The following is a 24,880-nucleotide window of genomic DNA, read 5'->3' as shown; positions in this document are numbered from 1 at the left end:
ATCCGGCTGAAGAGAGGCATCCGGCTGAAGAGAGGCTTCAGGCTGAGTAGAGGCTTCAGGCTGAGTAGAGGCTTCAGGCTGAACCACGGAAGGCAGGTTCACCGGTTTGGATACTGGCAGGATGGTATTGGTTGGAAAGAATTTTCGCTTTTTTCTGGTTTTAACTACTGGAGCACTGCAAGTAAACGCAGGTCTGCAAACGAATGGAGCAGCTGGAGACAGAGAAGAACTGGAGGATGGAACAGAGGAGGGAGAAGTTGCTACAGAGGGCTTCTTTACAGGGTTAAAGGCAGGATAGGTGCAGCGAGTGGGAACAGGGTACTGACATGCGGTAGATAGCCAAGTATACTGGGCTGTAACTGGAGGAGCTGGTGGGAATACAGGAGTAGAGTTAGAAGCAGGACGGGGTCTTTGTAAGCTGACTGAGGCTGGGTGCAACAAGTCTGTCCATGTCTGCAGTATGGGTTGAACAAAGCTGAGCTTACACAAAGCCTGTCTGGTCAATGACTGCACTGCGTTTATACAATCTCTTAGTGTCTGTGGTGAACATGTGGAATAACGCTCCAGAAAGTAACCCACATCATCCTCTAATAACCACACCAGGGACTCTACCTGGTCTGCACTAAATGGTGGCAAAAATTCATCCCTGCATTCGGGGGTACCAGATGAAACCAACTCTGCACAAACCTCAATCAATGGCTGCACCTCAGAGAACACTGTGCCCTGATCTACTATAACATGAGCGATCGTATACATTCTAGTAGTTCATCCCGGGGATACTCCTTCAGAGTCTGATAAGCATACTCCCTGTCATCAAACACTAGCAGATATAAATACACAACCTCATCCAGATCCATCCTTCCCATCAACAAACCAATATGGCTTCCCTGTGCAGCCACTTCTGGTCAGGATTGGCCTTGGTGTAATGTCAGGGCTCCCAGGTGTGACCAGATGTGTGTGACTGATGCAGGGAAACGCAGACTTCAGATATGTGATAAACAATATAATTTATTAACACTAACCATACAAACATAAACGCAGTGCAATACTAAACATAATACAGTGCAAACAAACCAACCAACCACCCACAGATAACAGTACATACAAGCAAGCGTCGTCAGGCAGGCAGGGTCAATATCAATTGGGCAGGTAGGTACAGGGGGAGCAAGCGGAGAATGGTCAGGGTCACAGGCCAGGTTCAGCAGGTAGCAAGCAGCGTAGTACAGAGGGTCAGGCAGAGGGATGGTCAGGGTCACAAGCCAGGGATCAGGACAGGTAGCAAGCAGCGTAGTACAGAGGGTCAGCAAAGGAACAGAAACAGGATGCAGGACAGATACAGGGCCCAGGACAAACACAACACCAAGGCAGAGTCTGTGGCTCTGGCCATCCCTTAAATACCCCAGCATAATCAGTTCCAGGTGTTATCTGGCTGCAAAGTTGAGTCTCTGATTGCTGGGAGCATCCGCTGGCCAGCCCTGGTACTGCAGATCAAAAGGCAGGTGAGTCCCACCATTGCTGGCCAGTCCATTCCTGACAGTACTCCTCTCCTGTACATACCGATCACTGTCATACCTCCGTACTCCTCTCCTGTACATACCCATCACTGTCATACCTCCGTACTCCTCTCCTGTACATACCCATCACTGTCATACCTCCGTACTCCTCTCCTGTACATACCCATCACTGTCATACCTCCGTACTCCTCTCCTGTACATACCGATCACTGTCATACCTCCGTACTCCTCTCCTGTATGTACCCATCACTGTCATACCTCCGTACTCCTCTCCTGTACGTACCCATCACTGTCATACCTCCACACTCCTCTCCTGTACATACCGATCACTGTCATACCCCCCACATTCCTCTCCTGTACATACCGATCACTGTCTTGAATTTTGAAGTCTATTTCTTAAAAAATAAAAATGTTTGTAAACAAAAAAATATATATTTAGTATAATTCTACAATTTTTGAAACTAACAGCTCAATGCTGTTAGCTAAACCTTCTACCAATAGCTGGACAACAAAATAACAAACGGATCGCCCTTTCATCCAGCTGTGGTCTAATGCTGTTTAATGCCCATGATACCCAGCCAAGCATAGCCTCTTTGAACAATGCATACACTTACCAACTGCTTATATCTGCAGGCTGACATCTTATTCCCAATAGTCTATCCTTGGCCTGACTCCTCTATACAACAGATGTTTAATATCCTGTTTTTTGGCCTCTGTGTCTTCTGAAGATGTTCACTGCTCCCCCACATTTTCCTTGGTAGCCCGAGTTGGGCCTGCCCAGGACTGTTTATTTCCCGTCCATTTATATCCCAGTGACATAGACAGATGGACAACCTACCTGTTTTCACATCATGGCCTTTTGGCCTCCTGACCTGTTTTGTCAGACATTTCTCTCTCTTTACTAACCTTGCTTCCCCTTCTTTTATCCTTTCTTTCTCTTATTCCTGTCCCAGGAGTGATGATGGCGCCATGATGCGACACCTACAATCAGCTTTGCACCTGTCCTTTATCATGGCTCCAATAAATATACTTACCCTGAATGTTCGAGGAATAAAAAAGTTAAGGCCTTCAAATCCTTTGCCCCTGCCAAAGCACGTGTGGTGTGCCTGCAGGAGACTCATTTCACTGCCAGCCATATGCCGAAATATCTCAGCTCTTCCTACCCACAGGTTTATATGGCTTCTGCCGCAACTAAACACACAGGTGTACTCAAAGCTTTCCACTGCTCTACTCCCTTTACACCCAAGGCAGGGATCTGGGACCCAGAGAGCCGTTATATTTTCTAGTGGGTCACCTCCTTGACTCAGAGGTCACTATAGCTTCATACTATGCCCCAATTGCAGTCCTAACTCCCATTTGCTACAAGTAATAGATTCCCATAAATTAGGTACACTTTTACTATGTGGCAATTCCAGCCAGCTAGTTTATCCCTTTTTAGACAAATCCCCCATAACCTCTTATCCATCCACATCCTCCTTCCAGCAACAACTCCAACAACGCTCTCTCATAGACACATGGCAAGAAGATAACCCAGCTAGAAGACACTATACATACTACTCATATCCACATAAAACTTTCTCCCACATTAACCATATATTTCTGACTAGAGGTATGTCCCCAGCCCTCCTATCCTGAACCATCATACCTTACCCCTGGACTGGTCACAAAGCTGTCCTCTTGACCCTCTCCTCCTTAGTACCCCAACAAACTAGCACTACATGGAGTCTAAATGGCCCACCCATCCCACAGACTGGACATTGAACTAGCCATCAAAGAATACCTGACACATAACACAACTGATGACATCTCTCTCCTGACCTTTTGGGAAGCCCATAAGTCTGTAATTAGAGGAGCCTGTATCAGCCAAGCCTCACATCTCAAGAAAGGACAGCGAGCAATCCATCACCGCTTAGAACCCTCATTTCATCAGGCCAACAAAGCCTTCCAATCAGACCCCTCACCTTCTCATAGATTGTCCTGGACAAGACCAGGCTAGAAATAGATGTTTTCTTGACAGAATCAGATGAATAAGTTCTACGCCAATCCAGGCATAAACATTATATGAACGCAAACAAACCTGACACTTTTCTAGCCCTGGGACTGCGCACCTCAGACCACACACACAGACTTGTCCATTTAAAGATTACAAAAACTTCACACACCAGCCATCCTAATAAAATATTACAGGTCTTCCACAAACATCTAGCAGAATTATACTCTGAGACCGGCTCCTATGATGAATCGCAGGCCACTGAACTTTTCTCAAGCCTATCTCTACCAACACTCTCAGCTTCTCAATGTTCTTCCCTGGAAACACCTATTACAGAACTTGAGGTCCCGAACTCCATCAAGTCCCTAAAGTCTAATAAGCGGCCTGGCCCAGACAGCTTACAGCCCTATATTCCAAAATATTTACTAACCTCCTTCCACCTTTATTGGTTAATGCATTTAATGCCTTACTCAAAGGTTATTCTTTCTGCTCAGACTCCCTAACAGCAGTCATTTCTATGCTACCTGAACCCCAATCAGATCACACCACATGGCTTCATTACACACCAATCTCTCTTCTTAACTTGGATGTTAAAATCCTAGAAAAATCCTATCTGCATGGCTGAACTTCATCATAGGCACCTTGATACACAAGGATCAGATGGGTTTTAACCCCCCTCTGCCAAGCCGAGACCACAGAGTGATTTTGCTAGAACATGCAGCTTGCATACGCCACATACCCGGCTGTTTCCCTTCCTTAGACATAAAAAAAGCCTTTGACTCCAATGGATATCACCCTTTACACCTCCCCAAGGGCTTACTTGAGATATGTGGGTTACAAGTCAGACTTTTTTTCCATACAAAGGGGAATGAGGCAAGGCTGCCCCCCCCCCCCCTCCTTTTCTAGCGAATGAACCTTTAGCACAGCTGATAAGAACTAACTCAAATATTAAAGGATTAGAACTTGGTGGTCATCATCATAAGTTATGCTTTTTCTCTGATGACAATCTCCTCTTCATGTCTTCTCCTTTGATCTCAGCATCCAACCTTCTCCAATGCCTGGACCAATTTGCAGTGATTTTGGACCTGGTTGTGAATCCCAAACAGTCTACAGCTCTTAATATCTCTCTACCCTCCTTAACTGTGTCACAACTACAACGTCCTCCACCCTTCTCTTGGTCCAGTCAATATATTCCTGATTTAGGACTGTAACGGAAGTGTAGGCAGGACAGAACACATGACGAAGATGGGGAACACACAAAACTTTATTGAACTCTGAAAGACAATCAATCAGAACAGTTCATGGCACTCCGCGACATGCGGCTCGTAGGGACAACCACAGTAAGTGGGCTCACGGGGACTCAACAGGACTCTAGCTGTGGAGTCTGGCTTAGCACAGCTCCCACCCAGCTTTCTAGGGACATCGGTGCGCACAACAGGGACAGTTCAGGACACGGGTAGTCTGTGCGCACACCACGGGTAGTTCATGGCTTCTAGGGACACTCACGGTAGGTGACTTGCAGACGCTCAGCAGCAGGCAGCTCCCAGGGAGGTAGGCGACTTGCGGATGTTTGACAGCAGGCAGCTTCCAGGGACCCTCAGCAACGGACGGTGGCCCTCACAGTGGTCAGCTTCTTAAGGGAAAGCAGCGATCAGCAGGCAGGCTAGCGATCAGCAGCAGGGGCCTTCACAGCGGCCAGCTCTTCCAGGGGCCCAGCGATCAGCAGGTAGGGGCCCTCACAGCGGCCAGCTTCTCCAGGGGCCTAGCGATCAGCAGCAGGGTCCCTCACAGTGGCCAGCTCCTCCAGGGGCCCAGTGATCAGCAGGCAGGGGCCCTCACAGCAGCCAACTTCTCCAGGGGCCTAGTGATCAGCAGCAGGGGCCCTCACAGCGGCCAGTTCCTCCAGGGGTCCAGCAATCAGCAGCAGGGGCCCTTGCAGTGGCCAGGAACAGCAGCAGGGGTAGCATGGCCACGGGGTCTGACCTTAGAACAGGGGAGCTCATGCAAAGCGCTCAGCTTGGATGCCTGCGGAGGCCCGGTCCCCACCTGGACCTCCCACGACAGCAGTGGCGGCGGGCCAAGGGAGAGCGGCCAGACGGCATTAGGAGGAAGGGAGAGAGAGAGCAAGCCTGGTCTCACGCTGGCGTTTTTAAAAGCTGCGAGTGACACTTCCTCGTTGCAACGACCGGCCCAGCGCCATGTTGCTGGGGTAACAAGGCACACCCCCCTCTCTCCAGCCACGCGCAGGGAGTCCGGCTTTTGTCTTTGGCGGGGTGCCGAACATGGGAAGCCCTGCGCCTGCCGGGGGCACGCATAGACCTTCCAGCGGCCCCCCGCTGGGATTTCCTGGTGAGGGGGGGTCACAGTGGTCCCCTCCCCTCATCCTGCTTCACCGCTGTGTGCGGCGAGTGGAAAGAGAGTGAGCCGGGCGCACGTGACACTGATTCCCACCTCTCACAGGATGAGAGGGGGGAGAGGTGGGGAAGCTGCAGTGAGGGAGAAGAGCAAGCCTGGCACACCGTGACAAGGATCCAAGCTGATGGCAGACCTCAATATTCTATATTCTGCTAACTACCCTCCTATGTTAACACACCTTACTAATCTTATGACATCCTGGTCCAAACTACCCCTCTCATGGATGGGTTGTATCACGGTTGTAAAAAATGACAATTCTGCCCAAAATATTATACCTTTATTGGGTCCTACATATATATATATAAAATGTCACAATATAGGTGCTGCCAGGGTACCCAAATCTGTTATATCTCCCTCCCAAATATAGTACATTTCAGCCCCTCAAATAAAGTGCATTCCAGTCCCAATTTCATTAGCCAGTTTCCCCCAATTCACTTATCACATTGAAATTTAATTAATAAAGCTCAGCTCCCATTTCAGTAGTTGTTTCCCCCCTGTCAGGATGACCTTCCCCCCCTGCTGCCTTTCATCCTGCCATGGCTTTTTGAAGCCGAGCCGTGCAGGACAAGAGGTGCGGCTCCTCTCACCTCCGCCACTATCTTCTCCCCATCCTTAGGGGAAAAGATAGTGAGGTTCACACCTGTCAGAGATGCGGGTATGACCAGAAGTGTGTGGACTGACACACGGAAACGCAGGCTTCAGATATAGTAAATAATATAATTTATTGAGACTAACAATACAAATATAAACGCAGTGCATCAAACCCCAAGCTAACACAAATACATACAACAAAGTGAAACAAACCCAAACCTAAACTGATATAGATACACAGGTACATACACATATAGAGCACAACGTAGTCAGGCAGGCTGGGTCGATAACTATCGGGCAGGTAGGTACACAAGGAGCAGGTGGAGAGAATGGTCAGGGTCACAAGCCAGGGATCAAACAGGAGAAGTCAGCAGAGGTCAGGATCAGGCAGGGTCGGCAACAAGTCAGGCAGAAACAGGAACAGGAATGCAGGTTATAAGATACAGGGGCCCATGGAAAAACACACACCAAGGCACAGACTGCAGGTCTGGCCATCCCTTAAATACACCACCTGCAATCAGCCCCAGGTGATGGCTAATTGCCAAAGTGAACCTCTGGTTGTTGAGAGCACCCGCTGGCCAGCCCTGGTAGTGCAGCCCACAAGGCAGGTGAGTCCCACCACTATTGGCAAGTCCATTCTTGACAACACATCTCTGCGGAGAGGTGCGAACCTCCTGCAGAGAGGTTTTGGACCGCGGTGTCAGAGTGACACCGCACGGTCCCGGCATCCGCACCGCATGTACGGGGAGTTCCTGTGCTTGCGGATGCCACCGGACAAAGGCCGTGATCACGAGAGCGCGACCCGTGTCCAGGGGGGCGTGCCTCATTGCCGAGCGACAAGGCTCACCGCCCACCATTGCCAGGACGACCGGGAAGCGTCCTGCATCGGTTTAAGAGACTGATGCCGGGCTCTTCCTGGTCATCCATTTCGCTGCCAAGCCACTGAGGGATCCCAGATGAGGCGGGACCCTCGTGGCCACTCTACATAGATCCCCCAAGGATAAGGGGAGCCTCCGCAAGCTGCCACTCTGCACACCCCAAAGCTAAGGGGGAGAACCATGCCAGCTGCCCATTGCAAGCCCCAGAGAAGGGGGAAACCTCTCCAAGCTGCCACTCTGCAAGCCCCAAGGATAAGAGGGAGAACCACACAAGCTGCCCACTGCAAGCCCCAAGCTAAGGGGGAAAACTGCGCCAGCTGCCCACCGCAAGCCACAGAGAAGAGGGAGAACTCCACAAGCTGCCACTCTACAAGCCCCAAGGATAAGGGGGAGCACCACACAAACTGCTCACTATAAGCCCCAAGGATAGGGGGAGAACTACACCAGCTGCCCTCTGCAGGCATCTAGGACTCGGGGGGATTATTACCATGGACTATGCCACGCATACTCCGCTTTCAGGGCAAGTACTTGATGTCATACTACCTTGCTCCCCTGTGGACCCAGGCGCCCCTGTTGGATCTGTGAGTGTATGCTCCCCTGTTTTCCCTGAACTGTTCTTGTACTCCCTCTCCTCCTCCCTGTTTGGACTACAAACTGCTGTAGAGACTTTAACTTTGCCCCTGGGGCTGGACTACAATTATTTTGGGCCCTCTCCTTGCTATTTCCCATACTGGGCACTGCCACCTCCTTGCAATCCCCCATTGAGTGCACATCTTGCTCAACTCCCTAAATATCATGCAGTAAAAGTGACCCCCTCCTATGGGTCACTATAGAGTCAGTAGATTGTAACCCCTCATGAGTTGCCAATTTACTATGGCTACACCCAAGAGACCGTCGCTCACTCCAACACCCAATTACTCAACACTACCCATCTATCTGGGACAGTCTAAAGTTCTGATACACCTTTCAGTCACCTCATAACCCACTCATGGCATACCTCCTCAATCCAGGCTTTTATCCGGCATGGATGCCTCCATCTTCTTGTCCTAGAGCTAGTCTAGTTCAACACCAGACTCCTTTATACCCTTCCAAACCCTATGTGACTCCAACAAAATCTCTACATCTGAAATGTTTAGATATCTTCAGATCAAACACTTGTATTGCTCCCACTTACACATGAACACCTCTGTCCTAGACATGACTAGGTTTGGACACATATGTAAATGTGACCCCCCATGCCAGACTTTTGATTTCCACCTTATATGCACAGTTACCAGCTCCACCACCTTACACTTCTGTACCATATACATCTAAGTGGGAATGGGATTTAAATCTTCATTTGAAAGCAATTGGGCAGACATATGGTCTGCTGCAAAATCCTCCTCCCAAAATATAGTTGCTATGGAGACTAACCACAGCACTCTCATTCACTGGTACCTGGTCCCTGCCCAGATCGCTAAATCCATCCCTAATCCCTGACTTGTTTATGTGGCTGCTCTGAAGCAGGTATCCACATTTGGTGGACCTGCCCAGTTGTTCAAATGTATTGGTGCAAAATATTCCATATGCCTACAGTTCTTTATGAAGAAGTTACAGTATATATATCCATCCGGCCACTGCCTCATTTAATAACAAGCCCCAAGAAGTATACCTTATGATGTGTCTCCAAGCTATGGATGGAAGGAAAGGGATCACCCCACCGGCAAGTGAGAAGAGGGGAGCATGAGTCAGTTATGTCAGTGTCAGCCAATACAAGTAAAGGGATGGATGCAGTGTGACTAAGCCCTAGTGGGCGGGGTGAAATGCATCAGAAGGCGTGGCTAGAATGGCAGCTGAGGCCATTCCTCAACACTGGACTGGAGTCGGTTGACCAGCGTCCATTCCTTTACTTGCATAAGGCCCAAGAAGTGACACACTGGCAATTCCAACTACTCCTGTAGGTCACCACCACGGCTAAGCAAACCATAGTGAAGGCCTGGAAATCCCCCCACCTCAATACCACTGAAACTAAGAATAGTGTCACTCGAGCCACGATACATGTCAAAGTAGAAGCCGTTCTATTAGACAGAGTGCATAAAAATGAACAACTATGGCAACCATGGGTTGACCATTTCCTACCCTCAAACTCTGATGAAAACTTACTCTCTTTGTAGTCCTGAGTCCATTAGGTAACCCACTACTCAGTTGCTACTCTATACAGGCACACACCCTCCCCCCCTGGGGACCTCCTCTCCTCCCCCCTTATCTGTACCCCTTTCTTCACTACTCTTGCTCTTATCTCTCCATTGCTCTCTTCCTTTTCACCTTTCCTCTCATTAGCTCTTTATCCCTTTATGGGGTTTTCCCAACTGGGGCAACCTACACTATCAGTTTGAATTTTCAGTTAGGCGGACAGGTCACCCACTCGTCGCCGTCGGTAATGGAAGGGGACAGGTTTCTCCTTTTCCCTGGGGATTTCAAAACATCCTGCAGCAACTTTCTCAGTGATTTTTGTTTAAAAATCATCCATGGACAAAGTGGCCCATTCTGATATTTGTTGTTTGATCATTAACATATATTGGGGTTTCAAATTGTTTATATATGTTTGAATCAATAGACTGCATGTCTCTAGCAAGGCTTAGACCCGCCTCGTGACTCCAAACATTTTGAAATCTCACCCAGAACTGAAGTACCGTTTCACCACTCTTCTGTTTACATGCTACTGCAATGGGTAGGGAGGATTTACCTTTAAAAACTCTTGTTATTTCTGTTTGTATTTCAGTCCACATTCTATTAATTCCGTCCTGTGTATTTAAGGCATAATTAGTAGCGGTGGTGGTGCCTAGAACTATGGGTCTATTGATACTGGGGACATTTTCCCAATTCCACTGAGAGGTAGTACCAACCAGTGAATCAATAATCAATCTAATATCTTCCTGTGTGAAATTTCTCCCCTTACATGCCTTCTTCAAATATGCCAGTTTACCAAACAAATTGGGTCATATATTTTGTATTAAAATGATCTTAGTGTGTTTTTTACAGAAAATATGCATTTGACAAACAGCTGAGCTAATATCCTGTAACATAGAAAATGGCAACCACCACCATTATATTCTCCAGGGTCTCTGCTTCAGAAAATAAAACATGTTTGCAGGTTTAAAGTAATCTTCTGTTCTAAAATGTGAATGTAATCATGTGCATAAAAAAAGCAAAATCAACTCAGCAAGAGACACAACAGCAACAATGTATACAATTGTCATCAAATCTATAGTAGCAACTAATGGCCTAAGAAGCAAAGCCACCATATTACTCAACCAAGTTCCAACTAAACCCATCCAAGAAAATGGATCCCACTTCCCCCCACCCAGGTGACTGTTGGAACTCCTTTACCTTGTGTAGATATCCCCTTCAGAGATCCTCCTGATGTAATATAAATGTACAACACTCTCTGACACCAGTGTGTAGGCTCCTCCTTGATCTTCCGAGAGATAGTCAGCCACCATGCAGTTCTGTGACACCACCTTAGGTGATGGAGCCACTTCTGCTGTCAGCTCTGCTATACCATCAATGGTGTCATTGGTTATCTGATCCATGACTCCAGTACACCGGTTCATCTTACTTATCTTAGATTACTTAGATTCCCCATCCCGTCTATGAAGGGCTCACTGCATAAAACATCTCCACTCCAGAGAAAATGTTTCTTCTCACTGGAAGGCCAGGGGAGTATTGGGAGAAATTGAGGCATTCCCTTACAGATATGGGGGAGGGGCAACATCACCTAAAGTACAGCTATGGGTGGAATTGAAGGGAAGCCATTTTAGGGCGCTCCTTCCACACAAGAAGCAATGTATCTGGAAGGACTAGGAATCCATTGGACCAATGGGGATTAAACATTCTGCAATTACATTGAGACACCATGAAATGTTACTGGCCTGTGATTGGCTCTCCTATTGTTAGTGAAGTGAGACTCCCCTTGTCGGTGTCATTAATGGAAAGAAACCATGTGAAATGTTTCCCCCAAATCCAAAAAGGTGACCCCCTTGGGTAGGTAGCCATCCTACTATTCCTAAAAACTAGTAGTTAGGAGTCAATATAAAGCACTTTATACTGTTTTTAATTGATTATATATATATATGTACGTATTTTTTATTTTTTCTATTTTTTGTATATGCATTTTGTTATACATTTTGGATTAAACCTTATTGTTAAAAGTAAATGTGACCGACTTCCCTGTTGCCAATTACATGCACAGTCTATATAGCCGACGTATACAGGGTTGTTAAACAGTGGATATAACAGTTACATGTTTTCACACAAACAACATCACAATTAGCAACATTGTCTCAATTTGATCAATACAGCTGTCCATAATGATAGCTATAAAGGTTTGGCCCCAAAAAATGGCCGCGACCATACCTACTTCAAGAAAATGGCGCCAAACTATTATAAAAGAAGTCCAGGCAAGGTGATTGTCCTATCACATCCCCCGGAAGAAGCCACGTGACCCTGTGGCGCAACGCATTGGGGAGGGGCAATGACGTCACCATGACAACCCAACTTCAGTAACGGCGGGTATAGACAGTGTGTGTAGACACACGGAGGAAGCCTGTCACATCCGCATTTAGCGGTTTTATCTATTACAAAGCGCATTGAAATGATTGACATGTGAGGTCATATAGAGGGCATTAAATAAATCTTTTTATTAAAACGATAAGGCACCAAATATCTCTTCTTTCTTCCACTATACTAACGAGGAGAAAAATAGGGAGATGGAGCCACATCCAGCATCAGAAGGAAGCAGAGAACATCATGTCCATACAAGCACATTAGAAGTGACCAATCCAGGAAAACCCAGGGGAGGTCCAAAGGATCTCATCAATACAAACCTCTTAAAAGCTGTGTCAGCCCAGCAATAGGCTAACAAGAAGGTGAGCCCATAAAAGGGTCAATATTCAAGCAAGGATTTATTTCTACAGTTCCTTATATACAGCAATTACTATTGTGGACACGAATAGAATACTCCGCTATTATTCATAGACTTTGGACACCATTTCATTTTTACATTCTTTTTCATCTTTTCATTTTCAAAATGTTGTGATTATATTTCATTTATATTTTTTATTTTTATTTATGTTTTATATATTTTTCTATTATGCATATTTATTATTCATTTCTTATTTAAAAACAAAAATTCACACATATATATCCAGAAAATCTGTTTGCTGTACTTTATAAGGATTTCTCTTATTTTTTCATATGTGAATTATTCATGATAAAATCCAGCCAGTGTTTATTAATAACAATCTAATATATAATTTATATAGATATACCTTATTGTAGGGGCGCGGCCCTATCTATTAACTTACATTTTATCATCCTACTATTCCTGATATGAGTTTGTAGTCCCTGCTACTACAGGAAACATGCGGGCGATCATTTACACCTTTTCCAGCAGGACAGTAAATATCAGAACACAATTCAAACATCAGCCAACAGCAGGAAGTCTGCTAACTGAATGTGTAATGCAATCTGTCATTAGCATTCCCAGAGTTCCCTCTGCAACATAGTTGTATCAGCTGTTGGTCCTGTCTGTAGATCTGTTATTTTCCCACCTTCTGTAACAGGGTGACAACCCTGATCATTCTGCAGGAACATTACACAGCAGCGTTGTCACCCTGTACAGGGAAGTCTTAGATAGATTATAAGTAAGACACACAACAAGTAAAGCCCAACTTCAGCTAACGCTTCTACAGCAGTTACAGCAACAGGTTCTCTATAAGGTCCAACCCCCCATATGAATGACAACTGACAGTTATGAGCACCCCCAGCAGTGTTATAGGATTTGCCCCAACCCCTCCAACTGCCATTTTTCCCAAAAGACTTGGCCTTCTACAGGAAGTAGACAAAAAAAATCTACTGGGAGGGACAACAAAAAATAAAACAATAGGAGACTCGGAAAAACAAATCCTGCTCTGCTAATGACAGATTTCATTATTAATGTCATTATTGATTTTGCCCATAGTTACACTTTGGTGCCAACGTTGTAATATTTCCAGGGAGAAGAAGTTTTCTTTACAAACTTTCCACCAAAAAGAGATGTGTGCACTCAGAGTGATTATTGTGAACCCCAATCAGAGGAATGTCAGTCCCCCGGAAGAAGTGGTAGGAATATGACCGCACACTCAGCACTTTGTAAGTTCAGATCTCTGGCAGTTGTATTGTGTGATTAGTCTATGGAGAGGAGTAATAGCTGGAAAGAGAAAACATGGAACAAGGATTTCTGATCTTCACCTGATGGAATCCCATTTGGCAGAACCACATGGAACACAAGTGGCCAGCTGGGCTTACGTTTTACTGCTGAATACATCCCCTAAATCAGCAGTAACTCAGTATTGGAAGGCCTGCATCAGCTTGGGATGTTGTTTTCTCACTGAGCAGAGACTTCTTTCTAGCTGGTGTCACAGCCGCAGACCTGCCTGAAAGGTTGTCACCCATGAGATGATATCCTACAACCTCACAAACACCCCCTTTCCTCTCTATGATCACAATCTCATCACCTTCACAGTCTCCTCATCTTCAAACACTTATCCCTCCAAGCAGCAATCACCTGCAGAAACCTTCACAACTTGAACCCTTCTCCTTTCCACTCTGCAACTGACCAACTCTATGACAGAATCTCTCCCCTGTCCTGCCCTGACCTGGCCACTGCTGTCTACAACAGTTCACTTTCATCCGCATTAGACTCACTTGCTCCTCTAACAACACGAAGCATCAGGCCCCGCCCATTACAACCTTGGCAGACTGACAACACCAGACATCTTAACCGTTTCAATACCGTGCAATTTTCCCCTTCCTGCCCCGGCCATTTTTCAGGTTTCAGCGCTCTCACACTTTGAATGACAATTGCGCGGTCATACAACATTGTACCCAAACTAAAATTTTATAATTTTCTTCACACAACTAGAGCTTTCTTTTGGTGGTATTTAATCACCGCTGGGGTTTTTATTTTTTGCTAAATTAACAAAAAAAGACCAAACTTTTTGAAAAAAACACGTTTTTTTTTGTTTCTGTTATAAAAGTTTACAAATAAATAATTGTTCTTCATAGATTTAGGCCGAGATGTATTCTGCTACATGTCTTTGGTGAAAATAACCCAAATTAGGATGTATTTTTTAGTTTGTAGGAAAGTTATAGAGTTCACAAACTATGGTATAGATCTGAATATTGATCAATCCTGAAGTACTGACAGCCAATCTAATTTCTTGAGGTCCAAGAATGTCAGAACAGTACAGATATCCCCCAAATGTCAGGACAGTACAGATATCCCCCAAATGTTAGGACAGTACAGATATCCCCCAAATGTCAGGACAGTACAGATATCCCCCAAATGTCAGGACAGTACAGATATCCCCCAAATGTCAGGACAGTACAGATATCCCCCAAATGTCAGGACGGTACAGATATCCCCCAAATGTCAGAACGGTACAGATATCCCCCAAATGTCAGAATAGTACAGATATTCCCCAAATGTCAGGACGGTACAGATATCCCCCAAATGTCAGGACAGTACAGATATCCCCCAAATGTCAGAATAGTACAGATATCCCCCAAATGTCAGGACGGTACAGATATCCCCCAAATGTCAGAACAGTACAGATATCCCGCAAATGTCAGAACAGTACAGATATCCCGCAAATGTCAGGACAGTACAGATATCCCCCAAATGTCAGGACAGTACAGATATCCCCCAAATGTCAGGACAGTACAGATATCCCCCAAATGTCAGAACAGTACAGATATCCCCAAATGACCCCTTTTTGCAGAGTAGACAGTCCGACATACTTCATAAGAGGCATGGCGAGTTTTTTGAAGTTGTATTTTTTTGTCATAATTTTTCGGAAAATTAAAAAATTAAAAAAATTATTTTCACTATTTGTTTTTTACATACTGTCACCAGTGCAGTACAGCATCATCATATAACTGGCATGGCGGTGAACAGGGACACTGACTGGTGACAGTATGAAAAAAAATATATATATATTTTTTACATTTTTTCTTATTTTTTTATTATATTTAATTTTTTATTACATTTTTTTTTATTTTTTTTAAGATTTTTTTTTCATATTTTACTATGACCAAAGTAGTACAATGTTACCATAGTAACATTGTACTACTTTGGGGAAGTGATCAGTATTTTTTTTTTTACACAATTTGCTTATAGCAAAGAATTGCTTTGCTATAAACAAGCATTTAGCTGAATGAAATCGATTCATTCAGCTTTTTTTTTTTTTTTTTTTTTTGTGCTTAGCTGTGATTTGGTCACAGCTAATCACATGACATGTGCATGTGATTAGCTGTGACCATTCACAGCTAGGCACTAGTATACAATGGATGGCATCATGAATGAAGCCTTCCATTGTATACAACTGTCATGTGACCTGCTGTGATTGGTCACAGCAGGTCACATGGTACCAGCAACGGGAAAGGGTACTCGGATCTGTCATCGGCCGTGTCCGAGGTGCACGGCCGGTGACAGATCGCACTGCTGCGCCGCTCTGCATTAGCGCAAACGGCGCATGTGCGGGAGCACGCCAAATGGCGTGCACCCGGAATGCAGAGACTGTTTTGAAGCCGCCAAACGGCCATTGGCCGGGCGGCTAATGGTTAAACGACATAGTCGTGCGCTGAAGCGATTGTGGCGTAAAACCAAATCTCACCAAGCATTCACCTGATATAAATCTGCTTTCTTCACATACAATTCCTCCCTCCATGCTGCCAGACAAGCCTACTTTGTCACTCTCATCAATACCTTGTCATCCAGTCCTCGTCGTCTCTTCTCTACTTCTAACTCTCAACTTTCTCCACCCCCACCCAGTACCTCACTCACTGCTCACGAGATTGCAAATCATTTCAAAAACAAGATTGATGCAATTCATAGGGGCATCTCCACTGCACAGACATCCATCCCACTTAGCATACCCTATACTAAACCTCCCTCAACACTTTCCTCTTTTGACCTTGCTACTACCGAAGAGGTCACTAAGGTTTCTCAGAAGCCCGTCTCACTACCTGCCCCCTGGATCCTGTCCCCTCACAACTACTAGGGTCACCCTCTTCTTCAATCCTATGCTCCCTCACTCACATCTTCAATCTCTCCCTCTCTACTGGTGCCTTCCCCTCCCCTCTAAAGCATGCGTACATCACTCCCATACTTAACAAGCCCTCCCTGGACCCCACCAACCTGAACAACTTAAGACCCATCTCCCTGCTGCCATTTACCTCTAAACTCCTAGAACGCTTAGTCTACAATCGCCTGAACTCCCACCTCACCGACAACAACCTTCTTGACCCTTTACAGTCTGGCTTTCGCTCACTACACTCCACTGACACTGCCCTACTAAAACTCACTAATGATCTACTAACTGCTAAAACCAATGGCCACTACTCCATACTCATCCCAACCAATGGCCACTGCTCCGTACTCATCCCAACCAATGGTCACTGCTCCGTACTCATCCCAACCAATGGCCACTGCTCCGTACTCATCCCAACCAATGGCCACTGCTCCGCACTCATCCCAACCAATGGCCACTGCTCCGCACTCATCCCAACCAATGGCCACTGCTCCGTACTCATCCCAACCAATGGCCACTACTCCGTACTCATCCCAACCAATGGCCACTACTCCGTACTTATCCCAACCAATGGTCACTGCTCCTCACTCATCCCAACCAATGGCCACTACTCCGTACTCATCCCAACCAATGGCCACTGCTCCGTACTCATCCCAACCAATGGTCACTGCTCCGTACTCATCCCAACCAATGGCCACTGCTCCGTACTCATCCCAACCAATGGCCACTGCTCCGCACTCATCCCAACCAATGGCCACTGCTCCGTACTCATCCCAACCAATGGCCACTACTCCGTACTCATCCCAACCAATGGCCACTACTCCGTACTCATCCCAACCAATGGCCACTACTCCGTACTCATCCCAACCAATGGCCACTACTCCATACTCATCCCAACCAATGGCCTCTATTCCGTACTCATCCCAACCAATGGCCACTACTCTGTACTCATCCCAACCAATGGCCACTACTTAGTACTCTTACTACTTGACCTCTCTGCAGCTTTTGATACAGTTGACCATCCCCTCCTTCTCAAAAAACTCAACTCTTTTGGCCTCCAAGTCTCTGCTCTCTCCTGGTTCTCCTCCTATCTATCGCAGCTCTCTATCAGCGTTACCTATAACTCTGCCTCCTCTTCTCCACTCCCTCTTTCTGTAGGGGTCCAAGGTTCCGTCCTTGGACCCCTACTCTTCTCCATCTACACCTCCTCCCTTTGTCACTTGATAAACTCCCATGGCTTTAAGTACCACCTCTATGCTAATGACACACAAATCTATCTTTCTATCCCTCACCTCACCCCTTCAGTCCCCTCCTCACCTTGCCCCTTCAGTCTCCTCTCGCATTACTACCCTACTAAGCGACATATCGGCATGGATGTCACTCCACTTCCTCAAACTCAATCTTTCCAAAACTGAGCTGTTAGTATTCCCTCCAGCCTGTGCCCCCTCCCCTGACTTCTCCATGAAGATCAATAACACAATCATCAGTCCCTCTCCTCATGCCAGGGTATTAGGTGTAATCCTAGACTCCCATCTGTCCTTTCAGTCCCAAATACAATTACTGTCCAAATCTTGTAGACTTCACCTCCGCAACAGCTCCAAGATATGGCCGTTCTTAACCTCGGAAACCACTAAGCAACTTATTCACTCCCTTGTTATATCTCGCCTTGACTATTGTAACTCCCTCCTCATTGGCCGACCTCATCGCAGGCTATTCCCTCTTCAGTCTATCATGAATGCTGCTGCCAGACTCATCCACCTTACTAACCATTCTGTATCAGCCACCCCTCACTGCCAATCCCTCCACTGGCCTTCACTCAGTGTCCTCCACCCCTCTCTGCCAATCCCTCCACTGGCCTCCATTCAGTGTCCTCCACCCCCCTCTGCCAATCCATCCACTGGCCTCCATTCAGTGTCCTCCACCCCCCTCTGCCAATCCCTGCACTGGCTTCCCATTGCCCAACGGATAAAATTCAAAACATTAACAATAACATATAATGTCATTTATAACTCTGATCCAAATTACATCACCAATATTGTCTCCAAATATCCCCCAAACCGTACTCTCCGCTCCTCGCACAACCTCCTGCTCTCTAGCTCCCTTGTCTCCTCCTCCCATGCTCATCTCCAGGACTTCTCCAGAGCTTCCCCCATCCTCTGGAATGCTCTACCCCAATTTATCAGACTATCGCCTACTCTGCTCACTTTTAGGCGATCTATGAAAACCTATCTCTTCATGGAAGCATATCCTGCCCTCAGCTAATAATGGAATCTTCTACTCTTCCAACCAGTCCATCCCCCACAGTTACTACCTTTTGTACCACTAGCAGGGTCCTCCTATCCCTCTTGTATTTAACATTATTGTTGCTGTATTGTCTCCCGTTATATTGTAAAGCGCTGAGCAAACTGTTGGCACTATAAATCCTGTATAATAATAATAATGAGAGGAGATGAAATGTGGAAAGAAGGCATTGATAATGGGAGAGGAGATGGAACATGTAATAGGAGGAGTGGACAAGGTGGGCTTAGCTGGAGACCTCAAGGCTGGCTGATCATGTATCAATAGTCAGAAGAACCTGGAATGGACTCTCCCACTGAGGCTTCAGAGACTTGGTAAGATGACAATAGACCCCATCCTAGTCTCTGGTACTGAGGCAGTGTTGGTCATGTATTACCTCAGGATCCAGAAATGAAGAAAATGCTTGGAAACACAACTCAGTTGCTGTATCATGAAAATGCATTACATGTTCATTCAAAGCTCCATGATAAAGATGAGAATCATGAGGGAAGCTGTTCAGTTATTGATGCTTATCTTAAAACAAATTGTCAAAAGATAAAATATTCAAATCCCTTCTAGTTGTGTATTGATGGACATAAGCACTAAACTCAGTTCATCCAATCATTACATTTCAGTTTGCTCAGATTTTAGTTTGTTTCTCTTAAAGTAGCATTTTATCTTTTCCCTTCTTCTCTAGCTTGTGGGATGACATTGGGGATGTGAAACTAACTTGTGACACCTGAAACTTATTTAATATTCCTTTTTCCGAGAATTTAGTCTATGCTGAAATTTGTGAATCCTCCGGTGATAGATTAGACCGGCATTAACTGTAAAAGTTTTGTCACATTGAGAGCATTAAAATGGCTTCTCTCCAGTGTGACTCCTCTGGTGTTTGATAAGATGTGACTTCCGTGTAAAAGCTTTATCACATTCAGAACACTGATATGACTTCTCTCCAGTGTGAATCCTCTGGTGTCTGATAAGATCTGACTTCTTTGTAAAACTTTTATCACATTCAGAACACTGATATGGCTTCTCTCCAGTGTGAATCATCTGGTGTCTGATAAGATCTGACTTCTGTGTAAAAGCTTTATCACATTCAGAACACAGATATGACTTCTCTCCAGTGTGAATCCTCTGGTGTCTGATAAGCTTTGACTTCACTGTAAAAATTTTATCACATTCAGAACACTGATATGACTTCTCTCCAGTGTGAATCCTCTGGTGTGTGATAAGACTTGACTTCACTGTAAAAGCTTTATCACATTCAGAACACTGATATGACTTCTCTCCAGTGTGAATCCTCTGGTGTGTGATAAGATGTGACTTCACTGTAAAAGCTTTATCACATTCAGAACACTGATATGGCTTCTCTCCAGTGTGAATCCTCTGGTGTCTGATAAGATGTGACTTCCGTGTAAAAGCTTTATCACATTCAGAACACTGATATGGCTTCTCTCCAGTGTGAACAATTGGGTGTGCGATAAGATATGATTTCCGTGTAAAACCTTTATCACATTCAGAACACTGATATGACTTCTCTCCAGTGTGAATCCTCTGGTGTGTGATAAGATTTGACTTCACTGTAAAAGCTTTATCACATTCAGAACACTGATATGGCTTCTCTCCAGTGTGAATCCTCTGGTGTGTGTTAAGATCTGACTTTACTGTAAAAGCTTTATCACATTCAGAACACTGATATAACTTCTCTCCAGTGTGAATCCTCTGGTGTCTGATAAGATTTGACTTCACTGTAAAAGCTTTATCACATTCAGAACACTGATATGGCTTCTCTCCAGTGTGAACAATCTGGTGTGTGATAAGATTTGACTTCTGTGTAAAAGCTTTATCACATTCAGAACACTGATATGACTTCTCTCCAGTGTGAACCCTCTGGTGTGTGATAAGATGTGACTTCACTGTAAAAGCTTTATCACATTCAGAACACTGATATGGCTTCTCTCCAGTGTGAACAATCTGGTGTGTGATAAGATATGAATTCACTGTAAAAGTTTTATCACATTCAGAACACTGATATGGCTTCTCTCCAGTGTGAATCCTCTGGTGTCTGATAAGATGTGACTTCCGTGTAAAAGCTTTATCACATTCAGAACACTGATATGACTTCTCTCCAGTGTGAATCCTCTGGTGTGTGATAAGATGTGACTTCCGTGTAAAAGCTTTATCACATTCAGAACACTGATATGGTGTTTCTCCAGTGTGAACCCTCTGGTGTGTGATAAGACTTGACTTCCTTGTAAAAGCTTTATCACATTCAGAACACTGATATGACTTCTCTCCAGTGTGAATCCTCTGGTGTCTGATAAGATCTGACTTCCATGTAAAAGCTTTATCACATTCAGAACACTGATATGACTTCCCTCCAGTGTGAACCTTCTGGTGTGTGATATATTTTCTATCCATTGTAAAATCTCCAAACAAGAAGTAGTTTGAAATGACTCCTCTTATGTATACTTGGGTTGGACTTTAGTGTAAAGTAATTGTCACTTCCAGAACACAGAAATTACTTTTCTCCTGCTGGATCAATGTGGAAGAGGATCCAAACCATGACTTTTAGAACACAGATATGACTTGTATCCCGTGTGAATCCTCCAGTGAGCTGCAATAAAGACCTTCAGTCAATTAAGACACCCATATGTCTTGTTTTCCATGTGACTCAGCTGTATTCATGAAGACCAACATGACCGAAAACTTGGTTCATCAATCCACCTGTACAAAAAAAAAAAAATTAAAATTGTATATAAAGGGCTACATAAAGTTGCTTTCTATTTTTAATGTTCATTACTAAATATATCTTATGAATAGAAAGAATATGTACAGCATTATCTACAGTATTTTTTAATCAAGTAGATTTTATTAACTACCTGCCGACCGCAGATAGCCGAATGACGGCTGCACAGCGGCTGGCCAGTTCTGGGTGGACGTCATATGACGTCCTCCCAGAACGCGCTCTCCTGCGCGCCCCGGGGGGCGCACACCCGGCGATCTCCGTGATCGCTGTGTCCTACGGACACAGCTGATCACGTGATGTGGTAAAAGGCCAATCACAGCGGCCTTTTACCACGTGATCAGCGGTGTCCAATGACACGCTGATCAGAGGGAAATGCAAGTGCCGGTTCTCGGCTGCACTTTCCTCACGCTGTCAGATCGTGAGGAAAGTACTGCCGAGAACCGGCAGTTGTCAGAGCGGGGATCGGCACCGATAATCAGGGCACTGATGATCGGTGCCCAGCAGTGCCACCCGCAAGCTCCGCCCACCTGTGCCCAGCAGTGCGCCACTAGCTCCGCCCACTTGTGCCCAGCAGATCACCCACCTGTGCCCAGCAGTGCACCCACCTGTGCCACTCTGCAGTGTCACACACCTGTGCCCAGAAGTGCCACCTACCTGTGCCCAGCAGTGCCACCCACCTGTGCCCACCAGTGCCACCCACCTGTGCCCACCCTCCAGTGCTGCCCACCAGTGCCACCCACCAGTGCAGCCCAGCAGTGCTGCCAGTCAGTGCCACCAGTCAGTGCCCAGGGGTTGTGCCAGTCAGTGCTGCCAGTCAGTGCCCAGCAGTGATGCCAGTCAGTGCCGTCTATCAGTACCCATCATCAGTGTCACCTATCAGTGCCACCTATCAGTGCTGCATATTAGTGCCGCCTATCTGTGACACCTCATTAGTGCTGTCTATCAGTGCCGCCTATCCGTGCCACCTCATTAGTACTGCCTATCAGTGCCCTTTAGTGCTGCCTATCAGTGCCCATCAGTGCCGCCTATCAGTGCCCATCAGTGCTGCCTCATCAACGCACATCAGTAAAGGAGAAAAAATACCTGTTTGAAAAATGTTATAATAGAAACAAAAACAATTTTTTTTTTCAAATTTTTTGCACTTTTTTTATTTATAGCGCAAAAAGTAAAGCGCCCAGTGGCGATTAAATACCACCAAAAGAAAGCTCTATTTGTGAGAAATAAATGATCAAAATTTCATATTTGTACAATGTTGCATGACCGCGCAATTGTCAATCAAAGTGCGGCAGCGCTGAAAGCTGAAAATTGGCCTGGGCAGGAAGGGGGTAGAAGTGCCTGGTAGGGAAGGGGTTAATAAAGTTTATAAGTGTGCACAGTATTCCCAACATTCAGCCCAGACAATGGAGTCATACATTCTCACGTATAGGCGGTTGTGGCACTGTTACAGATCATACAGAACAATAACTTGCTTTGTCTATGGTGTCACTTTTACCTTTTATAAACAAATGAACAGAGAAAAGAAGAAACAGCCTAGAACAATTCAGCTGTACACGGCAAGTAACTCCCCCCCCCCCATACATAGATAGCTGACACCGATCAATGAGGCCCGTGTCTCCAGGATCATACCCCAAGTATGGGTCTCCAATGTAGTCACCATTCAGTAGGATACAACTGGTTCGTTCTCCTTCTATGGAGCTAAAAAAGCTAAAATTTTAAAAACCTATGATGTTGATGTGGAGATCACCTGCTCAATCCACTGGTGTCTGCTGGGAGTCTGAGATGATAGCCAAGATCGGGATATTTTTTGTGGTCAAGCAGCCTCACTATTGCTATATGACTTGTAATAGGAGGAGGTGTAAATAATTCCTCCTCTATTGACACCAAGAGGCACACCCGAGGAATATTGAACACCAACATTACAATACTGGTCATATTGTTCCACTTTTTGAAAAATTTTGGACATCTCCAAAACATGTATCAAATCCCCGACATCACCGCTACAATTGTGGTCATAAGGGGAAATCCCTCCTGTCCTAGCTGAACAATTGAGCTGGAGTCCTGAAAGATCTATGCAAAAGAAATGACTGAGTTTCTGTGAAGAGGACAGAGAGATGAGAGGTATGGAGGTCACAATCACCTCCCACCACTCTCTATTATTTTCTCTGTTTACCATTTCTTTCTATAAGTCTTCAGTAAGAGTCAAAAGACTGGAATAAATATATGAGAGATCATGCCTTTCCCACTGGTGCCTTCTGAAGCCCATTAACCATTGTGAGAGTGTCAGGAATGGACTTGCCAATGGTGGTGGGACTCACCTGCTTTGTGGGCTGCAGTACCAGGGCTGTCCAGCGGGTGCTCCTAGCAACCAGAGACTCACTCCTGCAATCGGCCATCACCTGAGGCTGATTGCAGGAGGTGTATTTAAGGAATGGCCGGGCCTGTGATCAGTGCCTTGGTGTATGTTTCCCATGAGCCCCTGTATCTTGTTATCTGTGCCTGATCATCTGTTCTGTGAAGTACCCTTTGTTGCCGACCCTGCTTTGATCTTGATCCTGCTGACTGTCTCCTGCACTGACCCCTGGCTCTTTACATGACTACTCTCTGCCTGCTCCTCCTGTACCTACCTGCCTGATAGTTACCGACCCGGCCTGCCTGACTATGCTTGTGTTCCCACACATATTGGGACTAGCTTAAGGTTTGGTTTTGCACTGTGTTCTGTGTATTGTGTAACCTTAAATAAATTATATTACTTTTACACCATCCTTGAGCCTGCGTTTCCCTATGTCAGTCCACACATCTCTGGTCATACCTGGAGCCCTGACAGAGAGTGATGTAAAATCTGTATCTGATGGAAGTAGCAACTGATGGATGGGATCTAATGTGTCTACTAAGTCCCACCTGGTAAGATGTTGAAGTTGGGCAGCTATAATATAAAGTCTAACATTTGGTATTGCTAGGCCTCCTTGGTCTTCACCATACTGTAGAGTAGTGAGTTTGATTCTAGCTGACGGCTTCTTCTAAATGAGTTCCCCAAACTGGGAGTCTATACTGGAGAACCACTTACGAGGTGTCCACATGGGAGAATTGTGGAGTATATAGAGGAATTGTGGGGTCCATATCTTCTCTTGTTCATAGATTTTATTGGAAAGAGATAATAGTTTTACAAGGAGCTGATAACAATGTGATTGCAGGACTCACCAACAGTAAGTCAGAAGGGGTACAACCCTTAGAGGTAACGTACAGGTTGTAATTTGTACAGTACAAATAATATCTTCATACATTAAAGTGGAGTTCCAGTGAAAATAAAAAAAAATAAAAGTCAGCAGCTACAAAAACTGTAGCTGCTGACT

At 45.5% G+C, this 24,880-nt stretch overlaps 1 long non-coding RNA gene and 1 pseudogene across 1 annotated transcript in view; both read right to left on the bottom strand.

The window, feature by feature from the left end:
• The window catches only part of LOC149470567 (uncharacterized), a 389,981-nt gene that overhangs the window by 334,711 nt on the left and 30,390 nt on the right, over positions 1–24,880 (bottom strand). The gene's annotated exons all lie outside the window — the stretch shown is intronic.
• LOC149470568 (uncharacterized) overlaps positions 1–24,880 on the bottom strand; it is a 198,382-nt pseudogene that overhangs the window by 171,518 nt on the left and 1,984 nt on the right.

This window comes from Staurois parvus, unplaced genomic scaffold, assembly GCF_062004578.1.
Source record: "Staurois parvus isolate SC_StPar_1 unplaced genomic scaffold, SC_StPar_1.0 ptg000038l, whole genome shotgun sequence".
In the NCBI taxonomy this organism is placed as follows: Eukaryota; Metazoa; Chordata; class Amphibia; order Anura; family Ranidae; genus Staurois; species Staurois parvus.
This window is presented reverse-complemented; position numbering and strand designations above follow the sequence as displayed.